The sequence below is a fragment of the Bos grunniens genome, chromosome 8 (assembly GCF_055505025.1).
Source record: "Bos grunniens cultivar Pamir isolate PY7600 chromosome 8, Bosgru_T2T1.0, whole genome shotgun sequence".
NCBI lineage: Eukaryota > Metazoa > Chordata > Mammalia > Artiodactyla > Bovidae > Bos > Bos grunniens.
In genome coordinates, this window is record NC_141172.1 from 25130683 (window position 1) to 25144718 (window position 14036).

Here is a 14036-nt window from a genome sequence, read left to right on the forward strand (position 1 = left end):
ATTAAGAAAAACATATTATTTCTGTGGTATGCCTTCCAAAAGTGTATAAACTGAATCTAATCATGGGAAACATGAGATAAACCAAAAATTAAAGACATTCTACAGATCAACTGTCCAGTAATCTTAAAAAATGTCTAGGTCATGAAAAGGCTGAGGAACTTGAAGGATATTATAGAGATGTGCTACCTAAATGTATCATGTGACCCTAAACTGAATCTTACACCAGACAAATACACTTTTCTTTTGCTATAAAAGCACATTAGTGTGGCAATTGATGGATTGTGAATGTAGATTAGATAACAGCTATGTGAATGTTAATTTCCTGGTTTTGATGAGTGTACTATAGTTATGTAAAAGAATATCTTTCTTTCAAAAATACACCTTGAAGAATTAGGCATAAAGGGGCCTTTGTATTTTCAAAAGATTCTGAAAGAAAATGATCAATCAAACTGATAAAACATTAACATGTTGAGAATCTGGGTGAAGGGTATATAGGGATTCTTTGTAATATTTTTTTTTTTTTGCAATATAGGAATCCTTTGCAAAATTCATGCAATCTTTCTACATGTCTGAAATTATTTCCCCCCAAATTTTTTTCAAAGAATGAATGAATAGAATAGAATATTACAGAATAGAATTTTTAAGGGAGCTTCTACAAAAGAAGAAAAAGTGTTGCACAGAGTATCATGCAGAGGAGACTCAAGTAAGGCTGGGGGCAGGGAGATCTTTCTACACACGCACCTAGTTTGGGTCCAGAGCCACCTTTCCTGTTTTCTAATATTAAATTCCACAATGTTCAGGTTCTCCCCCTCACACAGGAACCTACGTGCTCAACATCAAGGTAGCTCTTCAGATAGGACGCCTGAAATCATCTCTTAGCATGCCAAGACTAGATTACCTGAAGGCCAGCACCTACCTCTAACTAGAGACACGTTATATTGCTGACTGTGTCCATACTATCTTCCATGACAGTCTTTGCCCCACCTCTGAACATCTAACCAAAGTTTTACAAGTTTTCAATACAGCAAATGCACAATCTCCTCTCCTCAGAGGAGAACATATACTATTTGAGTTCATATTTAATCATAAATCAATGAAGGAAAGAATCCCAAATTCAGAGAAACTACATGCTATATTGAGAAAAGCATAGAACGTGGAGTCTTGCCTTTATTACTAACTAGCCGTAGGTGAGCCTGGGTGAATTACTTCTATAGTCCTCACCCATAAAACTGGAAATATGAACAGTGGCCTTCTCCACTTCTAAAAAAGATGATAGCTATTTAAGAAAAGGTCCTTCTAAATCTGATAGTTTTCATACCCATAAGAATGAACTTTTCCTCCTGAATTAAGAAGTTAAGATTTTACACTTGATTCTCAAGGTTGACCTAGGTTTGAGTTGATAGCATTGATATTGCTTTACCCAAGAAGCTTACAGCTAAGAGGTAGCATTGCTATACCCAAGTTCTATTTTATATCAACCTTTGCCAGCTATGCTATGTTTAGCTTAAACTATTTCTGGATGCACAACAGTTAATCACCTTTTCAAGTGAAAAATTACAAGAGGAAAAAAAAAAAAAAAAAACCACCAAAAAAATCCTATAATCTCTCCTAAATACCCTAACTCTTCTCCTGGATGCCTGGACCCGCGCCCTTCATCTCCAAGGTTTCTCTGTAATTGCTATAACAGCATGCACATAAGCTGTCCCCATGTCTGTCGTGTTCAGGTATCTATTTCCTTCAGGCCTGGCTCAGATTCAGCAGCTCTGAGTCAACAAGGAGTTGGTAAAGAGAGATTCTCACTGTGCCAGGGCTTGCATGAAAGCAGGACTCAGGCACACACACTGGACACTCATTCTCCAGGCTCTGTCCTCCTGCTTGGGTTGCCCATCTGTGCTAAAGTGAAGTCGCTCAGTCGTGTCGTTGCGACCCCATGGACTGTAGCCTGCCAGGCTCCTCTGTCCATGGGGTTTTCCAGGCAAGAATACTGGAGTGGGTTGCCATTTCCTTTTCCACATCTGTGCTAAAGTCTTTGCTAAAGGCATAGAAGGCTTTTCCCCAAAGTCCCAAATTTCCAGAACACAGTCTCTCCTACTAGTGAACAATAAGCACGACTCCATTTACTTTTTCAGAGCTTGCTCTGATGTGATTGTTCCTTTTCCCAAAGCAAAAATAATCCAAGTAAGAGAGAGAAAGTTATGCTAAATTTCCCTTGTGGGGCCAGACAAGGAAATACAATGGGGGCCTTATATCCTGGAGGAATGCAAGGAATCCCGAAGATGGGCAAAGGCCTCCTGAGCCGAGCGCGTTTATAACAGGAGGTATAAGAGCACTGAGCTCGGCCTGTGTCCAGTTGGGGCGGTAGGATAAACTGGCTCTGAGACCTAGACGGGTCCCTGAAGTCATGAAATTTCTGTGAAAAAAAGCAGGCAAAACATATTTTAATTCCTCTTAGATGCCAAATTTGTATAATCATAAAAATAAAGTAGGAAAAATGTCAAACATACAAAAAGTGAAAAGATTAGTACAATAAACATCTATATTATCTTTATTGTATTCATTCTCTTATACTTGGGTATGTTTCCATTATACATATATGTGTGTATGTATGTGTGTATATATACACACATATGCAAAAGGCTGAAGTATTTTAGAGGAATCACACACTTCAAGATATTTCACTTCTAAATATGTAAGTTTTTATAGTCCCCAAATAAGAACATTTTACAGTTTATAGGAATAACATTGCTATTCTTAAAAGTAACAATAACTCCATAATCTCATGTAATACCCTGTCTCCAGTAAATGGTCCCAGTGGTACCAGAAATGTATTTATGGTTGATTTCTTCAAAATAGTATATAACCAGACCAGGCCAACTATCTGGTTGGCTGTAACATTTTGTATTTATATAATGGTTTCCTCATGGTGTCATTTAAATTATTTCTCTAGCCCTTGTGCTTTTTTCTTTTTCTTTTCTTTCTTTTAACAGTGGAAGTTAGATCTAAAGACTTGATTAGCTTCAGGCTTAAGATTTCGGGTAAGAAATTTTCACAGGTGATGTTGTATAGTTCATATTGCAACATATCAGGAGGAACATAATGTCTACTTGTACTATTCAGTTCAGTTCAGTTCAGTCACTCAGTCGTGTCCGACTCTTTGCGACCCCGTGAATTGCAGCACGCCAGGCCTCCCTGTCTATCACCAACTCCCAGAGTTTGCTCAAACTCATATCCTAGGGAGAGCAAATTTCAGCACTGGGTAAAGTAACAGTTTTGCTATAATGCTACTTATACATATATCCTTAAAAACCACCATGTTAAGCAAAATTACACAGTAAAAACCACAAGGCTTATGGGGAAAATGGAAATATGGGTACAACCTTCAAAAACTTTGTTGGTGACACACAACATAAAAAATAGAAATCTATTAAAAAATGGTAGCAGTTTTATATATGTGAAATGGTTAAGAAATAAATAAATACTACAACAAATATGACACTTAATAAACTATCTGAAGCTTGCTTGTGGAAGTGGGCATCAGAAAAATTACAGCTCATGAGTTATAAAGTGATGGAGGTTGAGTTACCTAACGTTGAACAGAAAGATCCAATACCAGATGTAGACAGCTGCGGTTCATCACACACGTGGTGAAATAAGGTAGCTGGTATATGTCTGAGCTGTGCACAGGTGTGCATTTTGTGTATTTCTAGGCGACTTGGTTTAACTGAGTTCAACATTCACCTGTTTCCTGTGCACAGAATCACGCACAAGTAAATGTGAACGTGTGCCACGCTCAGTGTTCCATAGTTCACCAATCGCATTGGAAAGAATTTGCGTTTCAAAGCAAATGTTATCAAAATTGAATGTATTAGCCATTTACATCTCTCTTTGTTTCCTTGATCAGTCTTGCTAAAGTTTCATCAATTTTGTTGACATTGTCATAGAAAGAGCTGCTGATTTCAACAATTTTTCTATTCTTCTGTTCTCTAATTCATCTAGTGTGCTCTTTGTCACTCCCTTGTAAGTGATGTAAGCTGAATACATCCTGAGTTGCTCTGTCATGTTGGACTCTGCGACCCCATGGACTGTAGCCCACCAGGCTCCTCTATCCATGGGACTTTTTACAGGTAAAAATACTGGAATGGGTTGCCTTTTCCTCTAGTTACTCTGAGTTTAATTTGGCCTTCTTTTTCTAGCTTTCTAAGGTGGAGGTTTAGGTCACCAATTATAGATCATTTTTCTTTTCTAATACAACTTTTTAGATTTATATATTTCTTGCTAAATACTACTTTATCCGTATCTCGCAAATTCCGATAAATCACATTTTATCATTGCACTAGAAATATTTTCCAAGACTTCGACATCTGCAAATATAAAGTAGACATATTTTGCTCTATTTATTCTATCAAATACAGCTGAAAGTCTGGGACACTTTGTTTTAAAAGAAACAAGAAGACTCTGAAAGGTGAAGGGCCAAAGGCAAACAGGCTAGGGACCTTGAGACCAGTCTAATGACAGGGTAAAGGGGGCACTGTCAGTAGGGGTCACCCCCACACCTAGCGTCATTAGAGGCCAATTGGAAACCTAGACCTCCAACCCCACCGGTCAACAACAAGCCATGCCTCCTTTTTCTAAACAGGAATAAATGATGAAAGAGGGGATCTTGGAATATCAGGAAGAGGGAAAGAACAATGAAAAGAGCAAAAATATGAGTAAAGAAGGCTTACTTTTCCTCTTGAGTTTTTAAAATTGTATTTGACATTTGAAGCAAAAATTACACTATTTGGTTCTCAATATATGTAAAGGAACTTTTAAAATAGTTAAGATAGTTATATTAATATTATAAATGAAAGAGGGCAAAAGGATATAAAGTGGGAGAAGATTTCTATGCTTCATTCTAACTGGTAAATTGTTAACACTAGTAGACTATGTATCATACATATGATATATATATATTAATTATATTAATTATTGCTTAAGGTATTATATAGAGAGAGTATATATAATACCTTAAGCAATTGACTTGAAAGTTATATAAAATACTATGATTAATAAGTAAAAATGATAAATAAAAATGGAAGTCTAAAAATTGTTAAAATAACCCACAGGGAAGCAGAAAGGAAAAAAATAGAGAAGCTGAAATCAGGAAGAACAGACAAAAAATGAAAAACAAATGGAAAAGTTAAGGCCTAACATTAGCTAAATAAATTATCTAAACACTCAATTAAAAGACTGACTAGTAGAGTGGATTTTTTAAAATGGAGAAGTTTTAAGGATTCTTTATATGCCATCTGGATAAACAAAGCCAAAGCACTTGGCCTAATTGGTCCTCTAATAGCTAATTCTTTTTGCGATCTGTCACCTAAGCCACAGCCAGGTGCTCTTTGAGTTAATTCAAATATCACAGCTCCTATGAGACACATGCTGCCATTTTACAATGTTCAGAAATAAACCAATGGTGTAGGCCTATTTACAACAGCTCTAAATAATATATATGAAGAGAAAAATCACACTGAACCCAAATACAAAATATGCTTATAAAAATAAAAAATTTTCAGCTAGGGCTTCCCCAGTGGCTCAGTGTTAAATAACGTTCCTGCAATGCAGGAGATGCAGGAAATGCTGGTTCAATCCTGGGTCAGGAAGATCCCCTGGAGGAGGAAATGGCACCCCACTCCCAGTATTCTTGTTGGGAAAATGCCATGGACAGAGAAGCTTGGCAGGCTATGGGCCATGGGGTCACAAAGATTTAGATACAACTGAAGCAACTGAGCACATTGTCTCATTATGTATTATGAATGTACTAAGTAACTGCTATTTTTCTCTAATCATGGTTGAAGAATATAGCAAGTAATATTTCAATCTTGAAACGTGATGTCCTAGCAAATAGTCTATTTTGGTGGAAGTCCTATGTGCACTGGGAATGAACATGCCCTCTGCAGATGTTGCATGTAGTATTCTGACAGTGTTAGGTCAAGGTGTTGTTCCCATCTTTATCTGTCCCAAATTTAACAAGTATTCTATCAATTACTGAGAAAGGAAATCTCTAATGATAATTGCTGATATTTCCATTTCTCTTTTTATTTTATGTATTTTGAAATTATTGAATATGCACACATTTATGATTGTTTTATATTATTAATGAATTAATCTTTGTTTCAAGTGTTCCTCTTTATCTCTGATAATGTTTGCTTGATGTCTACTTTATTTGATATTAAAAATCTGTACCACCTTTCTTACACTTCTATTTGTAGGAAATGACTTTTCCTTTGATTTTAGTTTTATCTATTGGTTTCCTTATATTAAACTGTGTATCCTGTAATCAACATATAGTTGAAATGATTTTTATCCATTCTGACAATCTCTGAATTTTAATTAAAGAGTTTAGCTCATGCACATTTAATGTAATCACTGATACAGTTGACCATAAGTTTATTAACTTTCTGCCATCTAAAAAGATGCTTTCATTTTTCTATTTTTAATTTCCTACCTTCTTTTGAGTTAAATAGTTTTAAGTAATCTTTTTAAATTCCTCTATAAATCTTTTAGCTATACCTTTCTATAAGCTTTTATTTATGTATTTTTATTTTTAAGTATTCACTCTAGACATTATGATAAACATTTTTAACTTATAAGAGTTTACTTTGAAATATACAAGCCATCCCCACTTTGCATGGCAGTGCACAATGCCATGTAAAAATGACCCTGTAAGATGAAACTGCAAAGAAATTTTAAGAATCAATGGGAAAAATTACAGTTGTTCTGTGACCTTTAAAAATTTTGTCAAAATATAAAAAACTCTCCTACTGTTGATTATAAATGAATAGGGAAATGGAAAGAAATGGTAAAACTAATGTTTATTTAGTACATTGTAATTTAGAACATTGGGAACATTGAACATAAACATGTTTTATTTGTTCATTAAAAAACCTGCCAAGAACAGTGTAAATAGTGTTTGCCTTTTCCTTCGCATCACATAATTTATGATCTAGAGCAAGCAGTGTTGATGTGTTGACAAACTGCGACACTCCTTTCTGTGTTAGGACCTACTTCCAATATTATATCCTTTGTACTTGCAAATGGCATTAACTATCTCTGAGAGTTCCTCTATTAAGAAATTCCTTGCCAGATACCCCTACTTCCTCTGGGGTACCTCCATCCCTTTTTGTCACTTTCTTTAGACACATAATTTCACCTTCCCTAAGTTTCTCCAGCTGCATTTTTAGAATCTTTCAAAAAGCAGCCCTATCAACATTTCCATAGTCAGCAATACTTCTATAACTCCACTCATGTTTGACTCAAATTTCACTTCCAGGGTTATCACTTTTCATTTCATCTTTGCACATTTATTCTTTGTTGGCCAATTTCTTTTTTGATTATTCACTTTTATAAAATGTCTTGTTGGTTTATCACTGGTATACAAGAAGTCCCTTTGCTGACTGTATGAACTGAAAAAGGATGTGTATAGACCAATCCCTGGCAGACTTTGAAATAAGTGGCATGCATGATCATGTATGTGTTATTTACATAGTTATTTGTTGACTGAAGAGTTAAGAGCAAATTTATATTATGCAAATACAGTTAGTGTAACATTGTAATGGAATTTGAATTATATTTTTGTGGTACTGGTATTACTTAACTAACAAGTTCATGCATAGTGGAGCCATGCACAGGGAAGGCTGTACTACTTCATGTAAGAACCTTAATATGGATCTTCTCATTCAACCCTTGAATTTACTTAGCTATTCCAGAGATTGGCTTGCCTTTGACATCTGCATAGAGAAATCTGTCTACAATCCCTTGCAGTGTTATCACTTAGGCTTGGAAAGTTTTTATTTTAACAGAATCCCAACATGGACAATTAAACCACCAATTTCACTGTAATTTCGTGTTCTCTTTAGCAATAGATAACTTTCTAAATAGGCTCAAAATTGCAGTATGTAGTATTAGTCAATTTAGGTTTAGAATTGTTTTAAAAAAACAGCAAATGTACTTTGAGCACCTGTTTGCGTAGCCATTAATCTCTTGGAGATCTTAAAGAGCTATATATTTTATGGCCCCCAGGTCTGGGGAACCAGATTAACAGACCTCAAAAGATGACTAAGTATATAAAGGGAGAAACAGATTCTGTAAGCATTCAGATACTGAAGAGTACTTTGCTTAATCATATATTCAGAGGTCTCATGAAAGATAAGAAACATGAGAAGAGTTGCAATTTAAAAAAAGAACAAAGAGAAAATCACCTAAATTATGAGCATAAACTAAACACCTGTTTGAAGAGGGGGCATGGCATGGCACAGTGCAATTCTCAATCCTGGCTGACCATCAGAAATACCTGGGAACTTTGAACAACATAGATTGTTAAGGGCCCACCAGAAAGCTCCCCAGATGTTTCCAATGATGAGCCAGGTGTGGGCAGCTGCAGTAAAAACAAGTTTAACACATGTTCACTGCTTCAATAACTGTGAAGCAACATTTGGCAGTTTCCATATAATCATTTGATTCCTATAAAGCAGGTTTAGTCCAAAGACTACAAAGTCCATCATGAATATAACACTAACTTTGGTTAGGATTGATTAGATGATATGAGTCACTTCTCCACGTATAGAAGAGTGAGCCCAGGGACAACACCACGTTTATGAAAAAGTCTAATAGGAAGATATACACAAAAAATATTTTTGGTTTGTTTTCAGATGGCAGCTTTTGCTTCCTTTTTTGTTGCCATTAGCTCCTTCCACCCTGGGATGCCCTCTGGAATTCCTAGGGTGTGGGCTGATTCAACAGGCTTCTTCAGGCGAATGGGGAACTCTTGCTTAGAACACTTCCTGCAGCTTTCAGCTCCTTCTCCTCCTTGAAATGCTTTTCCTTGAGCTCGCTCTTCCTCCCCCATAAGGGTAAGTCTCAGAGCCCCTAGATTTAAGTGTAGGGAAAAAAAAAAAGGAGCCTAGGAAGCCTCCCCTTCTGCTGTGTAACAGGACCTTAGGCCAACACACTTGCAGTGAGAGAGACACTCAGGCCACAAGCTGGCCACGCTCAACACCAGGTCAGGACCCAACCAGCCCTTTGCTTGTCCTCATCGTCTTCTCCCTCAGGTTCCAAGGGGCCTGGAGGTTGGGACAAGATAGGTTCTGAACTTCCTAGATTGCCTGCTGCTGCTGCTGCTAAGTCGCTTCAGTCGTGTCCGACTCTGTGTGAGCCCATAGACGGAAGCCCACCAGGCTCCCCCGTCCCTGGGATTCTCCAGGCAAGAACACTGGAGTGGGTTGCCATTTCCTTCTCCAATGCATGAAAGTGAAAAGTGAAAGGGAAGTCACTCAGTCGTGTCCGACTCTTAGCGACCCCGTGGACTACAGCCTACCAGGCTCCTTTGTCTATGGGAGTTTCCAGGCAAGAGTACTGGAGTGGGGTGCCATTGCCTTCACCGCCTAGATTGCCTAACCACCTATAAATCTCCTTTTATAAGATGCATGAGAAGAAAACTGAATCTACAGAATTCCCTGTATTCATGAAGTTCTTACAATCCAACTGTATAGTAACCCCTGAAACTTTTCAGAGTGAACGGGAAATTTTTCACTTTCTATTTTTGTACTAAAATATTTTAAATTGCACAAGGGAGAACGGGAAGGGGAGACAATAACTGAGTTATTTATTTAGCACACATGTGACTCGAACCTCACAACACATTGGATAACTTGATTACATTTCATCTTATTATCCAAAACATGTTAAATCTAACAATGATTGCCAGAAAGCTGGAAATGCTCTTAATAAGAGAGAAAGGTAAGTGGGTTTTCCCTCTGTGGTTTATAGACCATGGTTTATAAAGTGAGGCATTCCTCAAACCTCATCCCAGTGAAAAGGGGCATATTTTAGTCTTGTCAGAATTCTTATGGGAACTCTTACAAAATCTTACAGGAATTCTTACAATCACCAGGTGGTGCTTGAGAACGAACAAGGTCAAAACCAAAATCTTTGGGTCTTTAATCAATGGGAAATTTATAAGCATCTGCTGTGCCTCTGGTATATTATTAAACCCTGAAAGGTTACAGAATGTAAACACATCTTGATCCTCAAGGTGTCTTGCTTTAGACATATATTCACGCTATTTTTGAGACGAAGGATCTTAAGGAGTCCCTGGCACATAGCAAGCCCCTAACCAAGAGTAGCTTTGGTGATTAACCTCTGCGCTAGAACAGAGGCACAGGGGGCTGTAAAGCTGCTCCTGCAGCACTGGAAGAGCCTGTCACGAGGAAGCTGTGTGAGATCTCACAGACGCGGTGTTCTGAGGCGAAACTTGAAGGGTCAGCCAGAAGTCTCCAGGGGAAAAGAACATTTCAAGCAGAAGGAGTAGCACTGACAAAAGCAAAGGCTTGAATGTGCATTCTTACTAAAGGAACCTGAGTGTGGCCAATGCCAGGAGAACATAGGGTTGAAAAGATGGGGTAGGGGAAGATACGGATGAGAAGATCAATTGGGCCAAATTATGAAGGGCTGGAAGTTCAGGATTTATTCTGTAGACAATGGAGTTGGGGGGCAAAGTGTGGATGGGGAGAGAGATTGGACCAAACCTGTGATTTAGAACGATCATTTGGGGGATAAAAAAAATAAAAGATTGGGTAGTGTTGGTGAGGGGCAGGAAATGCAGTTAGGAGGCTGGTGATATGGGAATCCCAGGTGGCTCAGCAGTGAAGAATAAAGCTGCCAATGCACAAGACACAGGAGACACATGTTTGATCTGTGGGTCAGGAAGATCTCCCGGAGGAGGAAATGGCAACCCACTCCAGTACTCTTGCCTGGAGAATCTCAAGGACAGAGGAGCCTGGCAGGCTATGGTCCATGGGGTCGCAAAGAGCTGGACACAACTGAGTGACTGAGGAAGGCTGGATGGATGTGGGAATGGGGGAAGACATGATGAGGGGACCTAAAATAGGCAGTGAGCCACAGAGAAGGCGGCAGGCAGACGCAGAGAGTGGACATGTGGACATGGGCGGGGGGATGCAGAGCGTAGGACAAACTGGGAGATTAGGATTGACATATATAGCCTACTATGTGTAACATGTCCTCAGAGTGGTTTCCCTGGTGGCTCAGATGGTAAAGTGTCTGCCTGCAATGCGGGAGACCCGGGTTCAATCCCTGGGTCGGGAAGATCCCCTGGAGAAGGAAATGGCAACCCACTCCACTATTCTTACCTGGATAATCCCATGGACAGAGGAGCCTGGTAGGCTACAGTCCATGGGGTCGCAAAGGGTTGGACACGACTGAGTGACTTCACTCAGCCAGTGGGAATCTGCTGTATAACACTGGGAGCTTACCTTGATGCTCCAGATGACTTAGATGGGTTGGATGAAGGGCGAGGTTTGGAGGAAAGTCTAAGAGGAAGGGGATATATATTTACATACAGCTGATTCATTCTGTTGTTCAGCAGGAACTAATAAAACATTGTAAAGCAACTATACTCCAATAAAAAAGACAGGGTTTTTCATTATGAATTACTGCACTATTATTTTTTCCAAGTTATGGGGTATAGTTTTAAATGAGGTTCATTTCTGTAAACTGAGAGCTCTTGGAAAAAAAAGAAGACTGGATTTTCCTCTCCATTCCTACCAGCTCTGTACATGTACCCAGAGAGACCTCACCTGCTAGACTTTTGCAGACACCACTTGGTGGCTGCTCTCTGAATTACAGGCACAGAGCCAGAAGTATTCAAATCAGCCCTGAACAAGATTTCCCAGACTGCCTTGTGCGTGCATGTGTGCTAAGTCACTTCAGTCATGTCCAGCTCTTTGCGACTCCATGGACTGTAGCCTGCCAGGCTCCTCTGTCCATGGGATTCTCCAGGCAAGAATACTGGAGTGGGTCACCATTTCCTTCTCCAGGGAATCGTCCCCACCCAGGAATGGAACCTGCACCTCCTGCATTGGCAGGTGGATTCCTTACCACCAGCACCAACTGGGAAGCCCAAAATAATGATAAATGCCACACTGAGGTTTCATTGCACTTTTTCAGAGGTGATGCAAAAATGTTATTTCTTGGGTTATGGGTAGGAACATTTAAAGGTGGCTTGCTTCAGCTGACAAAAATGAAAGGCTTCATTCTAGATAAAAGAGCAGAAAGAAGATTGGGGGAAAACAGAGGCCACCAAGGGAAAAACCCTTGATGCTCATGATACATCTTGCAGACCATCCAAACCTGACTCACAGACTGCCATCAGTCATACATAGAACAATGAAGGAAGCCACTCTGCTGAGGTCCTGTTACTTGAAATCAGAAATCCTCGCTGTTTACAGCAGCGTAAACAACAGCTGTTCAGTGCTAGGTTGGCGTTAGGAATACAAGAGTCTATCTGGTTTCTATCTAAATCCATCCTCAGAAAAAAATGGGGTGTGGGGAGGGAAATGAGACCCTGGATTTGGCCACTCTCTGTTTTACACATGCTTTATATAATTGGTCCATGGCAAACCCCAGGAACTCTGTCTTTAAAGTCTTTCAAATATAGCCTAATTTGACCATTACATACCACCTCTGCCACCACCACCGTGGTCTTGCTGCCAGCACCTCTTGACTGGACCCTGCATTAACCCTCACTTCCACTACTGACCATCCTTCTCATGGTTTCTCTAACTCCTTACCAGGCCCCCCAGCTCTCCCTGCCTGACCCCTGCTACCTCCACAACCTCACCTCCCATCACCACCCCCTCAGAGCCCTGTTCCTGCTCCTCTGGCCTCTTTAGCCATTTCAGCACACCAGGCACTCTCTTGCTTTGGGGTCTCTGCCCTCGCTGAACTCTCTGCCTGGAATGTTCTTTCCTCTACTGCACATACCTAAAGCAAAACCCTCTATTTTTTGTCTTGGGGTTTTTTCTTATATTCTATTATATATTTTTAAATTTAATGCTATATCCCTCCCTGGAATCTAATCTCCATGATGTCAAGGATTTCATCTGTTTCATTTATTGCTATTGTCCAGTGATGAGAATAGTGTTGGTACATGGTAGGCTCTCAAATATTTATTAAATGCGTGAAAGATTTACAGAATGATACGTTGCCGTCACTTCCTAACCCAGGCTCATTCCCCCTCCATTCCTGAAATAATATTCACTTGTAGTCTCACAGCTCATCAAAACACCCAGCCAACCTGGCCTAAGTGATTTCCCTCAAAGTGAGGGGCAGAGCTGGATTTGGGGCTGTGAAAGGTTAGTACATTTTCAAGACACCAGATTAAGCTCTTCAGACCACTTCAGCTACTGTCAAGAACTCAGCAGCTGCACCCACTCTGCCTACGAAGGGGAATTTAGAGGGTGCATGGATTTCACAACAAACCTCAAACGATTAAGTGAAGGTGTGCCATCACTCTAAATGAACTCAATATATTCATACAAACAAGATCTAGCTTTAAATAACTAATGGATGATTTCAGTCTTTTGATTAAGAAGACTTAAAATTAGTATCTCTGGGCGGGGGGAAAAAAAGCACGCTTAAGCTGGAAGAATCAAATTACCGCCAAGGGGCACTCTAGTCAAAGGCCAGAGCGCCCTCTGCTGGCTACTGGCAGCTAACAAAACTATGGGGAAAAAGTCACCAAAAGGAAGCAGCTTTATATTCAAATCCATAAATGGGGTTATTACAAAATATTTCAGTCTCTTCAAAGAAAACAGACTGTGGCTATAATAGGGGGAAATATGTAGTCCCAACTTTCAAGGGAATTGACGATTTCCATGAAGAACAGAAATTTGGAATTAGAATAGGATAAGTAATGTCATTTAGAACACACAGTGGACATATAATCCAGCAGGCAGGGGTGCGGAGTGGTGCCTAAGCTGAGGACTGTAAAAGCAGGAAGAGGCAACCAAGTGAAGGGAGCGATGTGTACACGTGTACCTGGGGAATCAGATCCAGGTGAGATCCCTAAGTGTAGAGGCACGGAGGTGAGAGACATGCCCAAGGCTCGAGAAGCTGAAAGTTATGACAACCTCTCTGTCTTTTAACTGAAGTGTAGCTGATTTACAATAACGTGTTAGTTTCAAGTACACAGCATAGTG